This window comes from Danio rerio, chromosome 22, assembly GCF_049306965.1.
Source record: "Danio rerio strain Tuebingen ecotype United States chromosome 22, GRCz12tu, whole genome shotgun sequence".
Lineage (NCBI taxonomy): Eukaryota > Metazoa > Chordata > Actinopteri > Cypriniformes > Danionidae > Danio > Danio rerio.
In genome coordinates, this window is record NC_133197.1 from 19,271,178 (window position 1) to 19,277,500 (window position 6,323).

At 36.8% G+C, this 6,323-nt stretch overlaps 1 long non-coding RNA gene across 1 annotated transcript in view; it reads left to right on the top strand.

The window, feature by feature from the left end:
* Nucleotides 1–5,317: 5,317 nt before the first annotated feature.
* LOC137490599 (uncharacterized) overlaps nt 5,318–6,323 on the top strand; it is a 3,402-nt gene continuing 2,396 nt past the window's right edge. The window contains exon 1 of the long non-coding RNA XR_011010330.2: nt 5,318–5,372. This is a non-coding gene — a long non-coding RNA (uncharacterized lncRNA). The remainder of the gene's footprint in view (nt 5,373–6,323) is intronic.

Sequence of the window (6,323 nt, forward strand, 5' to 3'; positions counted from 1 at the left end):
TATAAGAAACAAATTTTCTTTTGAGCCCAATGTTAAAATGGCCAACTTTACAGCAGAAATAAAGGTGTTTACAGCCTGGTACAAAGAACGATTTTGGTTATACAGCTAATATTACCCTTCATGACAACTGTGAGGGGTGTGATATTTTTTATAACTCATCTGTTTCCTTTATATTAGGTTATATCCAGTTTGCATAATCAAGGGCGTGGCTTTACACAGTCAGTTGCCTTTTAGAATATTTTTTTACATTTATCAGATGATATGGCATGCTGTGTGCACTTAATTGTGCTCACAAACCATTCCTATGTCCTCCATTTTCCAGGTGAGGGAAATTAGATACTTAAATACCATCTCTATAAAAGTATTTGTTTTATTTAAGATCATTTATAATTTTCTTAAGACCTGTAATGCACTCCAGAATCAAACAGATTTATTAGCTGTAGGCTCTGGAACAGTCATCTGGAATGTTGTCATACAGTGTTATGCCTGGATTTTATCAATAGCCTTGCATTTACTAACACAGATAATATTTGAAGTGTTTGGAAGTAATTCAGGGTTTCCTCATGTAGAAAAACATCATAAGAACAATGTTTAGTGGCTCATCATGTATTACAACAGCGTTTTTAAAAGTCTAAGCACTTTATTTGTATAGTATACAGCCAAGCACATGTGGTCAGAACACAAACGAGGGTTTCTCCCATAGGAAAGCCATCTAGGCAAAATGCTAGCAGCCGTCTAGCCGCCTCTTTGCCCTTGTTTGGTATCCCACTGTTTGGGGGGATATCGACGGTTGGCCACGACTGCTGGTAGCTTCTTTTTGGTTCTTCAGAAACCTATGGGTGACGTCACGCATACAACGATAATACAACAAATTATAATTACTTCTAAATGGCTTACAGTAAGATTATGTATTACATACATTTACAAATATGAAAACGAGGGAGGTTTTGCTATAATGTTAGCTAGTTTCAGTTAGTTTTGTATGTACACAATACAGTTTCAGTTAGTTCTAGTTTTTTTAAAAACTCGTTTTTATTTTTATTTTAGTTAACGACAATTATTTAAATGTTTAGTTTTTGTTTTTTCTTTTGTTTTCGTTAACTATAATAACCTTGGAATACAGATTTAATCAAAAATACAACATTTGCAAAAGAATTTCTATACTTACCGTATGTCTTTAGACTGTGGAGGAAACCCACACAAACAGGAGAACATGCTCGAATCAGCATACACTTGCTGTGAGGCAACAATGTCAACCACTGAGCCACCATACTTTAATAAACGTACAGTTGAAGTCAAGCTGCTTTCACACCTAGACTCTTGTTTCGGAACCTGTCTGGTTTACCCAGTTAGTCATATGTGAAACCACCAATCCACGCCAAAACAATTGCTCTGAGATCGTTTGAATGAGGTGGTCTCGGCTCGATTGAAACAAACTCTGGAGCGGATTGATTGTAGTGAGAAAGCGATACGATCTGAACCCGGTTATATCACAGTGTTTTATATGGCTATATGAAGAGAGAATTAAGCAGGTCGCACACCAGAAGTGCCGCTCGGCGCCGCGACACGGCGCGTACATGACAGATTAAAGTATCCCACACCAGACGCGCACATTCGAATAATATTTAACATGAAACTAATCAGATGGCACTCTGTGGCGCGGCTGAAAAATGAACTGCGTCCTGAGCCGTCGCCGGGCGCCGAGCGGCGCTTCTGGTGTGCGACCTGCTTTATGAGTAGGGAGGGAGGTTATTCAACAGACATCCGAAGTCTCCCGGAAGTTTCAGGAGTCTCCCACGAATGCAGCAGACTCCAGAATGCCTGCATACGTCGCGCACCATTCTCACCCCTCCCCACCGCATCCCTCCTCGCTCTTTAGACACATCGTGCGCACTTTGTCAAACCACCAACCCCCCTGACAGCTGAGCGGGACTCTGCAAAATAAACCGTGAAACTCTGAACAATGTGAGGAGAGTTTACTCACACCTGACTTCTCTTTTGGTCCGTTTAGAAACTTTGCAGCCAACAGCACCAAGAGCAAAGAGCAACAATGTAACAATTTTAATCCCTGGTTTGGAACAACTGAATCGGTTCACAGGTGTAAAAGAACCCTCAGAATTATTAGCCGTTTATTTTTACTGTTTAACGGAGGGAAGATATTTTCATTACATTTCTAATCATAATAATTTTAATAACTCATCTCTAATAACTGATTTATCTTTGCCATGATGAGAGCAAATAATATTTTACTAGATTTTTCAAGACACTTCAACACACCTTAAAATGGCATTTTAAGGCATAACTAGGTTAATTAGGTTAGGCAGGTATAGGGTAATTAAGCAAGTTAATGTATAACAGTGGTTTGTTATGTAGATTATCGAGAAAAATTATAGCTTAAAGGGGCTAATAATTTTGACCTTATAATGTTGTTTAAAAAAATAAAAACTGCTTTTATTCTAGTCAAAATAAAACAAATAAGACTTTCTCCAGAGAAAAAAAAAATATTATCAGACATACTGTGAAAACTTTCTGGCTCTGTTAAACATAAAAAAAAAGAAAAGAATTCGAAGAGGGCTAATAAAACTGACTTCAACTGTACATCATAGTAAGTGCATCTAGAACCCAGATTGCTAGAAAAAAAAAACTTGGCAGTGGCGGAGAAGATTTGTCTCTCAGTTGACAAGATATCTCATCTAAGGTAGGGAAGGAGTTACAAACCATGGAACTTGATGATACATTGAGGTCTTATAAAACAAAATTTGAAACTATGCAGAAATATCCTCATTGTATTATAAGAAGCCACAGGAAAATTGGTTTGGCCTGTCTTTTTTGTTGTTGTTTGTTCTGTGCCAGTAACCATTTAGCACCAAGAATTATTTTTTCCAGTTAGGTTATTGTTCATTTGAAGAAAGAATCACTTAAATCTTGGACAACCTGAGAGTAAATTACATTAAATTTTATAATGGAACACTATTAGAAATCATGCTTCTAAGTAAGTACAATTTGTGAATTTATACTTCACAGACATTTAAAAAAGTATGTTCTATTAGGCAAGAAAATGGGTGCTATAAATGAAATTCGGATGTTTTCCATCTGCTAAGTTGACACTATTATATGACCTAACCAGCTTTAAGTGCTCATGGAACAGTAAAATGTTCGTCTCATGTACACTAAAGAATTCGGGCAGAAATAGTAGGCCATCCTAGTACTTCTACTTCAACTTTTTAGAATACTATGAATTTGGACATACAACTCAGTACACATACTGTTTATATACTACTGTAAATTGTAAGGGAGAATTTAATATTCAGATGCAGCACACCAAGCTGTATTTAGGAACATTCATAAGCTTTTAAATATTGAGTACTTATTGAAATCTTGAGCATTTTTTTTTTGTTCAGCAGCTTAACTGTAGTTCTAACAGGTTCACATGGTTTGACATGGTTTGAAATTATTTGTTGTGAAGTTGTGAAACTTGTCTGCTTCTGCAACACAACAACAAATTTCTATAGCATATTTAACACGTTTACTAAAATGCTTTACACGCCCAGTGCTAAGAATACACACTTTTCAATAAACCAGGGCTGTCCAAACTCGGTCCTGGAGGGCCGGTGTCCTTGAGAGATTGGCTGTTTCTCAATATGTGTTCTTCAGCATTCTTGCATCCCTGTGTTCTTGTGTAACGTCATCATTAACCGTCAAAGTTCAGTTACAAAACTCAAGAATGGAGGATGCGTGGATGCAGACTTGAGTGCAAAAATTTCCCAAGAAGTCTTAGATGTCATTGCATCTGAATAAAGGTGGTGAGAAGCGCTGCAAGTGCAGCTTTCTATACCTGCTTATTATTTAAGTTCAGATATATAAGTTATTCCTCTCAGGAGTTTCCCTAAATGAGACGGTCAAAGTAAACAAAAATATGAAAATCTTAATAAAGGCATAAACATATTAAGGGTGTTTATTTGCTGAGATTCATATTAAAATGTGTTTTATTTGTATTGTGGAAAGTATATTTGTAAGTATTTGTAAGTATATATTTTTAAGGAAAACAGTAAATCGTTTTATGAATGCTGAAATGTTTAAATAATTTTGCATAAAAAATACGGGAAGGTCATGTGATCATCGGGAGGAACACAACATTTCATTTCTCATAGCGTTCTGTGTTCTCGCAGTCTCGCCAGTTCGTTTTTCTGAGGTACCCTGGCAAGACCGGTCTTCACAAGGACGCAAGTCCGTTCTCTGCATTCTTGGAATTGATAAACAGTCTTTAGCTAGAACCCTAATCAAACACATCTACACTAGATAATCAAGCACTTGCTTCATATACTAGAAACAGGTGTGTTGAAGCAAATTGAAGCTAAACTTAGGAAACCGGATCGAGTTTGGACACCCCTGCCTTAAACAGATGTGATCTACAGACCAAGCCACACCCTAAAATGGGAAATTAAAGGAAACGGGCACACAGGTTCGCTACCATAATGGGCACGGAGACATAAAATATATACAATTTACAGAAAAAAACATAACTTTAACAAAATATAACTTATTAATTCACAGCATGTTCAGAGCACTTCATATAAAAGCACAATCAGCTCTGCTAGGGAGTTGGGTGCAGGCTAGCTCCAACAAGAGAAGCACATGCACAGACCTACACATATACACACTTCCTGTGAAATATGTGATGAGCACTGAGGAATCACACTTTATATCAAACACCTCCTCCAGCGAAACAGCTAGTCATCTGACCCAAGGGCCCTGCCCAGATAGCAGGCAGTAATTGGCCCGAGCTCGGCTGCCCTCCGGCGCCTCCGGCTCCGACTCGGCATCGGCGAGTGTTTTCCGGGCCGAGTGCGGCCCGCAGCTCGCTCGTGCACATGCGGTTGTGATGCGGCTGTAAAGCACTGGCCCGATTCCGGTCAACCATATGGCAACCGATTAAGGCTGATGGCAACCGATTAAGTTCTTATTTTATCTAGTAATCTGTTAGCTCCATGTTTAATGATAATTTGAGAAAATATTCATGGTACGATAGCAAAAAAAAAAAAAAAAAAAGAATATTTAGTGTGGATGGTCGCAATGTTTAGACGCAAACAAAACAATATTATTTATAAATAGATTATACATGTCATCTAGAGAAAAACTATGTAAAATTCGCTTATTTTTGAGATAGCACGCTCCTGTGCTGACTGTTTTTGTTTTAAAGCAGAAGTTGGTTTCATAATAAACACATGCGTGACTAAACTCATGATCCACACTCCAATCCAGACGGTGGCGGTAATGCTCCAAAAAGCTGGTTGTCAACCACCATGGCACGAAGATCACAAGAAGAAAAAGTTTGGTTTTTTAAATATTTCATGTGGATTCCGGTCAGAAAGGTAAGCTTTTTACTGCTTGTGTTCTGTATAATTAGCGAATTTAGAGCTTAAAACATTTCCACGGTGTTTGGTTGTAACAGCGTTTAGTAATTTACAACAGTTTGATACGAAATGTAACTTGCTTTAAGAAACACGACTGGAGCTAATGTATGCTAACGCTAACAGTTACAAACACGCCTGAAAGTTCATTTTCCTTTAACACAATGTTAGATTGTAACGTGTGTAGTAACTGAAAACTATTTTAATTATTTTAAAGAAACATGAAACGAATTTGTGTGTATGCTAACTGCGTTAAAGAAAGTTTCTGTAGACGAATCCATTAACTAACTTGGCAAAACGTGTTTTTTTCCTGATTTAACATTATAAAGTACCGTGGATGTTGAAAAAATCATTGTACAGGCGTATACTTATCCAACAGTATTAATTCTGTGATTGTGTAAATAAAAACTAATCCTTTTGGAATAATAAAATATTATTGTTTATCTTGTTTATGCAGTTAGTCACGAAAAGTGATCGAAACTCGACTGTTTACTATTCTCTTTAAATTATCCAAGAGAAATATATTAGTGTGCACTTTAATTCATATGTGTTAGCCTATGTGAATCAATTATATCTTTTGTTCAAGCTGTAATGATCAGTTAATGTAAAACTGAACGTCTTAAAGCAGATTTTGATGTTTTTTTTTTTTTTTTATGTTATTGACAGTGATAAACTCTGATTTAAATGAATGGGTAACAATATTTGTTGGTTAAGTCTCATTGTTCTTGTTTAACAAAGGTTAGTGAGATCATTTTGCAGTTCATCACGACCAAAGAAGTCAATGGCACACTCTTTTGAACGTGAATAGGCATGCTATAGTTGTGTGCTAAAAGTCCATTATAAGCTGTAAACTGCTGATACATTTTCAACATAGATTGAGCTTTTCAGACATTACATTACTAATTGCTTCAC